This window comes from Meleagris gallopavo, chromosome 4 (assembly GCF_000146605.3).
Source record: "Meleagris gallopavo isolate NT-WF06-2002-E0010 breed Aviagen turkey brand Nicholas breeding stock chromosome 4, Turkey_5.1, whole genome shotgun sequence".
Taxonomy (NCBI): Eukaryota; Metazoa; Chordata; class Aves; order Galliformes; family Phasianidae; genus Meleagris; species Meleagris gallopavo.
In genome coordinates, this window is record NC_015014.2 from 1,733,223 (window position 1) to 1,742,676 (window position 9,454).

Sequence of the window (9,454 nt, forward strand, 5' to 3'; positions counted from 1 at the left end):
ATAAAAAAAATAAAAATTGAAACACACACACACAAAAAGCGATTAAAAATATATGACTGTTTTCCAGCTAGCACAGATCAAAGTCAAGTGGTTTATTCACTGGTGTTTCTCTCTTTTATCATTATTGTAACCAAATACTTCCCTCCTATCCCATTATCCATTACTTCTGTGATTCCTCAATGAGATGTTGGGGGCTACACCATGGCAAGAGAAAAGGTACTACTGAGAATGTATCTCTTTCCCTTCCACACAAACACCTACATGTATAGATACACTTGCTATTCATTGCCAAGATGCTTAATTCAAGTTTTTAAATAATGAGCTATTATCTTCTTTTTTTTTTTCATTTGTTGCAATAGAGAATTTAACCTTGTTCAAGTAGAATTCTATCAGTGAAAACACTCAGAAGGATGCAAAGACTGGTGTGAGAAGATGGAGAAGCACTTGAACATTTACATTGGTTACTCTGATGACAATGATTAGGACTGGAAGATGACTGTAGCAGAAATGCTAAGTCGTGGTCTGAACCAGTGACTGTGCACCTGGTGGGAAGGCAGGGCCAACCCAGGGGAGCTCAGGTGCATTCAATGCACCTTTCTGACCCACCCCTTCCCAGACCTCATTTAAGGGTTGACAGTGGAGCTAAGGATATCTTGCTGGAGATCCCTGCTTACCTGAGGCCTTCTGAAGGTAAGCAGCTTTTTTTCCCCTTTATTTCTATGCCCTAGGCTGTTGCATTTGAGCAAGTTTTCTCTTGCTGCAGCCTCGGACTTTGCTACTCTGCTGTAATTTCTGTGCTTTCTATGGTGTTGCAGTGTTACAATGGCACATTTTTCCTGTGATCCTGTATATCCAAACATGCTCACATCTCACACAACTCAAACTGAAGCACAATGGAAAAAGATTAAGTTTTTGGGGGGTCTGAAAAACTATTTTTCAGTAATGGTTTCTCCTAACTGGTTAGTTCTCAATATTTGTATGACAGTATTATATAAATATTAAGTAAATTTATTTAATAGATTCTCATTTGTCAGCTATGACTTCTCAAAGATTATTGCCTTTTTGGTGAAATACAGTTTATGTTGAAGGTCCATACCCAGATCCAAATACAATATTCCCATTGATTTCTGTTGATGCACCCTCCCTTGTATTATCAGTGTAGGTACAGTAGAAATGAGCCGAGAATAAGCTCTTCCAGTTTGGTCTCATCTTCAGAATTAGTCAGGTTTAGATTATTTTGTGCAGTTTGTTGGTAGATGCAGTTCTATTTAAAAAAAAAAATAGACATACTATGGTCTTCTTCCATAAAAATAATATTATGTACATCCTCCCAGCTCTAAGAGAAGTTTTCTCCTGAGGTCCTTATGTATGTCTTAGTGCTGAAACCTCAGTCAAATCACATTAGCATAAAAATGGAACATTTCCAATGCAAACTGCTTTTTGGCAGATGATTACTGGGCCAGGCAAAGGCAATTTTTTCTTTAGCAGGGATACTGTCATTGAAGATATTTCATGTCCCACACATTTTAGAAGGTAACTCTTTACAGTTGCACTCTGACAGTAAACACAAGTGATAATTACTTTTTAATAGACTGGAAATACTGCTCCAAATACAGAAGTTCGTACTCAGGAAAAAAAACCTCTCCTACCCTGTAGTCTAGCCAATCAATATCCTGTTTGGAGTGAAACTCTATTTTTAAATCTTCAGGAAGCAAAACTCTCGTGTCTTCTTACTTACCTCCTTCTACTTGCTGGCACCTTGTTTTCCCACCTTGAGTAACTTTGCAATTGCATGGTTTCACCTTTTCACAGACTGCTTCCATGTCTTAGCATTTTTTTCTCTAGTGACCACCAACATTGCTTTTTTGGGGCTTTCCATTCTACTTTCTTACTTGGCAAACGAGGAAAATTATAACAGTGTTGAAAAAGGGTGGGCAGATCCTGTATCTCAATATACCATTCATCAGGATCTTGTCAAGGCTCAACATGCTCTGTGTCATTCCCATTACTGGGGGCTGGCAGACTATTGACGTCAGTTTGACAGTGTCTTACTGTATTCCTTTTCCTTACTCTATATATACTCAGCCTTATGTGAACCTTCTGTGGTTGCTCTGGTGTTGTGGGAATCCTTCTGTCAGTCCCTGAGGTTGCTACACATCTAGGGACTCTGCCTCAAGGACCTCTCAGTGAGCTGGGTGTGAGATTCTGAAATGATCATACTTTTATGCCAGTAATAGGTAGTTCTTCAAAAAGCTCCAAAACGGATTATGAAATCAGTCGCTGGCTCATTCTTTTCTTGCTCTTATGAAACTGTGTTTGCTCAAAAGTCACACTGCAGCAAGCATGAAATATTTATCTAGTCCTTCTTTACTGTGCCCAGCTTCATCCATGTAGCCAAGAGGCTTCTGGGCAGGATGATATCCTCTCTGGCAAGTCTTCTTAGACAGAGGATATTAACCATGAGCTTGACAGTACAAAGGGGAATGAGCATCAGAAGGAAATGCAGGCAAGCCCTAGTGAGGCTGATGATGTTGATTTCCTCAGGCACACAACTGTGAAGCATATAGCATGTAGTGAGCGCATCCTGATCCTTCTCGATGCAAGCTGAAGAAAGACCCGTGCGTGCTATACTTCAAATCTGAAGTGTCCTTCAGTCCTTCACATTCTACAGATTGGTTGGCAGATATCAGACCCTCATGGGGGATCTTCTGAAAAATACTGGCTCAGATACACCCATCCTGTATCCTGGTTGCTTGCACAAACACAAGGAAACAGCTTGCAGACAAAGAAGAAACCAGGAACCTGTCAGTCTCACTGGTGTGGTTTATTCATTACTAAGGTAATTCTTAGAAGAGATAATGTTTAGTTGTTATATTATGGTAAATGGAAAAAATGAAAAATGTCTTAATCCTGAAAACGTTCTCATACGTTCTTTTCCTTGTAAAATTCTCTTCAAGCTTAAGCTTAGATGCCAAGTGCCAGCCTCTAAGAGCGTAGAGCAGTCAATGAAACCCTAAAGAAGGTGCATGTAAATGCCTCCTGACTGAAGAGTTACAGCAGTTGAGAGGAGGGAGGATGGCAAGTTGTGGTTTTTTTTGTTTGTTTGTTTTTTCAGTAAGAAATTATTAGGCTTGGTTGTAATGTTTGTACACATATTGTAAGACTTTGGTTGTGTTGCATCACCTGTGGCCTAAGGCCAGGACAAAAACTTAAAAGTGATATTTGATGGAGAGGATGAATCTTCTCATCCCATTGGAAGAGCTGCCTCTGACTTCAGGGATCCACCTGTTCATTTCAGTGTAAACATACATAAATCCACTCTGAGAAATTCAAGACTGTCTTTGTGATTCTCAGTCTTTTCCTTGAGTTTAATCAGCACTGATGTCAAAGACCAAACAGAGAACAGAAGCAGACTGTTGTATAAGGTGCTAGCACTATTAATAAGAGGGAAAAACCTGGCTGTTCTATAGCAATTGAATGCTTGCTATCTTGATTAATTACCAGCTTCAGAATAGCATATCTGACCAAGCTTTTAAAGGAAGGAAGCCTGATACCATTCTTACCGTTATTCACAAATAGAACCCATTTTTCTCGCTTTTAAATGACACACAGGATTTAAAAGGGTTAAAACATACAATGTTCCCTCCAGGCAATAATGTAACCATTTTGCTACAGAAAATTACAACTATTAATGCTTTGAGTTCTTCAAATTGCTTGCAAATGCATATTGCTGCAGAGTCTGCTAAAGTGGTAAGAGTTTCAATGTCCAAAGACTTGGCAAGCAAGGGGAGGGTAATTTGGTGGGACAAGGTTCTCCCAGGTAGCCCAGCAGAACATGATGTATTATATCCTGCTCTCTTGATCCTATTAGTGGAACAGGGTTGAGTATTACTCACCATAGGTAGCAGCCTAGTCAAAGCAATATTTTTTATTTTTTTTTTTGTAAAGGGCATATTAATACTCAGAGGACATTTGGGAGGTCTCTCAGTTTGATGTGATTTTTTCTTTCTTGTTTATTGTGTGTGTTTGAGGCTCCTCCATCAGATATTTTGAATGCTAAAATAAACTGTGAAGAGGTGGGTTAGTGGTGAAAGAACAAATAGTAGGGAATATGTACACAAGAAAGGCAGATAGGGATCTCTGTCACTTATCACAAAAAATACAGGATAATAAGGTACAAATTGGCTTTGAAAAGTCTGCTCTTTTCAAACGTTCCCCTATTTATGGTGTATTATGCTAAGAGCAAGATTTCAGTGAAGAGAAGAATTCTTACAAAAGAGTACGTATTTTCAGTTATTTTTTTTCAAGCTTTCCCTTAAACATGTTTATCCATATATAATTAATGTCAGAATTTCTTAGAGAGTATGAATTGAGAAATATTCTAACACTGCCCTAATATTTTTCCAGAAATTACAAGTGTGGAATCATAAATCAGGAATGATGTATGTTCTCTACGACCCATTAGCATGAAACAGATTTAGGGTAGTATTATTCATCAGCTCTGCCTGAGTGCAGTCCTTCACAAATTAGAAAAAAAAGAAAATATTACTGGCTCATTCAAGAACTTAGGTAGCTCTTTTCAGTTTCTACCAAATACAAGTAAATTAAATAAAGACTGAGTCAATGAAACAACTTCTAATTTTGTTTGAACTCAGGAAATACATTACTTGAAGTAGTCTATGCTACTGCATCTGCATCACAGATCCAGTCTTTATCACTGGCATATACATTCCTATCTTAGACATTCAAAATTTAATGCCGAAGAAGCTTGCAAAAAAGTGTTTGCACAGCAGGGTGAAGTGCTATGAATGTGCCTTTTGTCTGTGGGTACTGTGATGCTTGAGGGGAATGGTGAGATTTTGACAGTTTATGGCTAACAAATATTTATCTTAATTAGAAAATTAGGTAGCTAAAGGGGATCAGTGCACAAGATAAGTTTTGCCATAAAAAGTTATGAGGAAGAAAAAAGCTGAAACCTTAACATTAGCATTAGTGCTGCAGTGCCAGCAAGAAAACACCACTGCAAAACTTCCTTACAGAGGGCACAAAAGCCATCCAGTAACTGCAGTGGTTTATCACAGAGTTGCAGAATGGCCCAGGTTGGGAGGGACTTCAAGGATCATGAATCTCCAACCCCCCTTCCACAGGGTAGGGGGCTATTATCAGTAGAGTAATGATTTGGGAAATAACATATTCAGTGCCCATATCCCCCATAATGTCTGCAAATAGACCCCTCTGGGAGATGATATGGGCAGGGGAGAGGAGGTGCTCTCCTCTTTCTCTCTCTGTCTTTCTTGAATTTGAAGGAATCAGCACAGGACTGGGGGTTGGCAGCAGTGTGTTAGGTGTACTAACAGCAGATCTTATCACCATACCTGTTTGGATTTCTTTAATTCTTCCTTTGCAGGACAGGGTACAGCTTCTCTGGGCCCTCCATCACTGCATGCAAAGCCGGATAGGTGCTCTCAAACTCCACTGTACTTCAGAGTACCTCCTCACCACCCATGAGCCCTTATCTCAAATAGTTCTAGAAATACTTCACAGCATTATATAATCCAGTTCCTTGATGAGAATCATGAAGGGAGGCACAGAATATGAAGGGATAAAAGAGAAGCTGTTTCCAATGAGCGCACATGGCTCTCTGTCATAACAAATTACACTGTGATGCTTGTGATTAATTGTGCTGCCACTTGCTGTATCACAGTGCAGTAATGCAAGCCAAATAAGCACAATGCAAGACTGTCTGCAAAATTATCAAGCTTTTTGCAGTTCATATTTATCACTGTCTGCCAGCTGTGACAGTCCTTCAACATATATGTGAACTTGCCTGTGGTGTCCTGAATTAAAATGGATCATGTAGAGCCTTGGTTCAGCAAAGGGCCAGTGAGCCTATGCAAGCTGACAAGCCAGAAGGTACTACAAATTAAAATGAATTTGTGACAATCGTTCTTGAGCTAGTTGTGATTTTGTCCCACTCTGCCTTTTCTTTAAGATATTCCATCACCAGGCTTTTCTATGTATGCGGTCATTATTTTTTTTTTTATTCTTTGCAGATGTTTTAGAACAGAATAATGTAGTTCTGTTGGAAGGGACTTTTGAAGATCACCAAGCCCAGATGCTTGAGAACTTCAAAGCTACCCGAAAGATAAAACATGCTACTGAGGGCATTTTCCAAATGCTTCCTGAACACTGACAGGTATGAGGCATCAGCCTCTTCTTTAGGAAGCCTCTTCCAGGCTTTCTTTGTTTGACCATCCTCAAGGCACAGAAATGTTTCTGTTGACCAGTAGCTTGATTCTCTTGAGATATTAAGATATTCTCTTCTTTCTTGTTCTTAAATTATGCATATACTTCTATATTAATGATGTGTCACCAAGCCTGAGCAGAAATCCTAATCCAAACAGGTTACAAACTGTTTGTTCAAGTCAAAATATGAGTTGCAACTTAAAGCACAAAATTAACCAGAAGCTTTCTGTTACCAGGATTTGTAGAATAATCCTTCTGCCTCAGACAAAAAGCTATTTAGATATACATTGAGAAAAGCACATAATCTGAACAAAAATGTTCCTAAAATACCATGTTGTGACACTTATTACTAGTTTATCTTCTGGTGTTTTGATTGTGCTTCTTTTCATTTTTTTTGAAGGCAAAAGGAAATCTGTCAAAGTTTTCTGAGACTGAAATTTGGAGGCAAACTTGGAAATTACATCCCTCGTGGCAGATAAAATTTCTGGAGTGTTATTAGGAATTTAGATAACCTTTGAAGATCTAAACTTTAATATTTACTGAGCTTTGCCCTCCCTTGAGGTGCCACTATGGGAAGGACAATTCTGCCAAACTGAGTGCTTTAGAGAAATCCTTTTTCTCACATCAAGGAAGGCTGTAACTTTGGCTTCAGTAGTAGGTGCAAATATTTTTGTTCTCCAACTCCAGACTGAAAGCATAATCAATAGAAACTAGAATCACTATACATTTTTTCCCCACTTTCTGGAAGAGTAGGTCAGTTTCTGAGTGATATAGATATATACCAGCACTGCACAGCTGCACTGCAGCCACTCCACCTGTTTTTCTACAGTTAGTGCACAGACTTAGTGTCACAAGGAACCCCATATATTTTCATGTGACAAACCACTGGCTGCAGAACGTTTCACTAGAGTCCTTACCTTGTACCTTCAGTTTCCCATGCATTGCTTGGTAGAGGTAAGAGCTTTGATTTTCTGCTCAGCAGGGGACTATGATTCTTTTGTTGGAACAATCACACACTGAGCTACAAACGGTCGGGACAAAATGATCTGCAGAGTTATGTGACAGCTACCTAGGAGTATGTTACGTGAGCCAGAGGCTGTATCTAGAAGAGACAGAACACATAATTCAGCTTCCATTCAAAATTATTTAAGTGCATGTGTTTTTTCTGCTTCAAGTTAGTTATGCAAAAATACAGACAGATCTTTAGAAGAATTATTACAGTTCCCCTGAGGAAAAAAGAGTGGGGTTTTTGGAAGAAAAACAGAAGCATGAAGGGCTGCTCCTGGAAAGAAATGCATTACTTCACTTATTAATGGAGGGCATAAAAGCAACAACTGAAGCTAGTAAAGACAAAATTCAGGATGAATAGATGAAAAAGTTTTGACTTCTGTCCTTTTCTATAAATTTTTTCAGTTAACTTGAGAAACCACTAGTAAAGATACAGTAGCAACTGACATAAAGGCATGCAAGGATTCATCAGAATTTTCTGATACATTTCTTTGCTTTTTTTAATACTTGAAAAGAAACTTCTTGCTTTCTGGAACCCTTAATTTTACCTCATTTAATTTTTTTCGTCTTTGTAATGAATCTCTGAATTAATCACTGAATAGATGTGGACTGTGATAGAGGATGTGGAAATATACTGGGGTTAACTTCAATCCATGTTATTTTTTTCTGCAGCTCTGAGCAGTCGGGGGGGGGGGGGAAGTGAGTTCTGGAGATATGATAAATTTCCTGAATTAGAAGAGAATCCACTGATGCCAGTGCTCTGTTAACAGGAAAATAATTAAAATGTGTTTAATAAATGCTAGCTCTTTCTTGGGCTTAAGCACTTTGCTGGGTGTAGCCTTCTGTGTTTTCCCTCAGGTTGCTTTGGGCAGGAACAGCATGTCATGCTGCTGGCAGGATATTCATTGGAGAGGAGAGATGGGCTCCAGGAACTGTACTTGTTCATCTCACCCAGTCACTGTTTGATCCTAAATACTAAAAGAGCCAAGTCTGTATGGGTGAGCCTGAAGAAGCCTGCAGCCTGCTGGTCTGCTCAGCACATGAATCTGGTTGCACTGAGGGTATGACAAGGGGAAGACACAACCACATCAAAACAGAGATGCTTTTGGACAGTTAGGGAAGCAGCCTTTAAGAGCACATGAGAAGCAGAGGTATTTACTGTGTGCTGCAGGGGGAACTGACTGAGAGAATTTTGTGAATAATCAATACAAGGCTCACTTGCTTTGTACCTGTACGACATTTGTGGCTTAGTTATAATCTAGTTGTGCCTTTTGTAGAAGCTAAGAGAAAGTGCAAATAGATGACATAATTTAGAAGGCATTTTAATCAAATTATTCCTTAGAAGCATTTGTAGAGTGATGCCTTACCTTGTACTCACCACAGTAGTATCCAATTACTCAGTGAAATTATCAGTGGTAGTTTACCCTTAAATATCCTTTTCCCAAGATAACTAGATCCCAAGGAACACAATTATTATCCTGAAATACTACGTCCTCTTTCACAACTCCTACACACACTTTGCTGGAACTGCTATGAATTACTCTTGGGCTATCTTCAAGAAGCAAACCTTGTCAACTCTGCTCGGATCTGTGACAACTCACAGCAACTAGCTGCAATAATTTCTGAGCGCTTCCTCTTCCCAGGTCTGTGCCAAGCTACAAAATCACGCAGTCCTTCTGCACCGTAATTGACACTGACAGCAATTAAAACTGAGAAGTTCTTCTCATAATCTTTTGCTCCAGAAAGGGCAGTGACCTTGCTGAAAGGCAGTCAATACTGTCAGAGTTGGACACATCCCTCTGGTCACTCCTCTGCTGCAGTCCATCAGTCCTTCAGTGGCTCAGTTCCCTGGTTTGAGTTATTAATTTCTTGCCTTGCACGTGGAAGCTAATTGCTCCATGTGACAAACTATGTTCAGCTACTGCAGTGATGCACATGAAGGGAACACAAGATGGAGGAAAAATACGAGTAGTAAAGCATAGCAGCTGTTGCCAGGCCATGTCTCTAGATCCAGTTTTTGTTGCTACTTCAGGGAAGCATTGCAGAAGGTCCTGTTATGCAACACAGAGCCTTAGGATATGTAAAGCAGATGTAGTAAAACCTGGCACCAAGCAAAGCACAAATATGACCCTGTCCCAAATTGATTATTAAACACCACATTAATTTTCCCTATAGCTCTGATGTTTGAATCAGTCCAAAT

The 9,454-nt window shown here is 39.4% G+C and overlaps 1 long non-coding RNA gene across 1 annotated transcript; it reads left to right on the forward strand.

Moving 5' to 3' along the window:
• Nucleotides 1–657: 657 nt before the first annotated feature.
• On the forward strand, nucleotides 658–9,104 carry LOC109367113. The gene is made up of 3 exons (XR_002113836.1): nucleotides 658–690; nucleotides 2,545–2,839; nucleotides 8,113–9,104. It is a non-coding gene; the product is annotated as an uncharacterized LOC109367113 (long non-coding RNA).
• The last annotated feature ends 350 nt before the right edge of the window (nucleotides 9,105–9,454 follow it).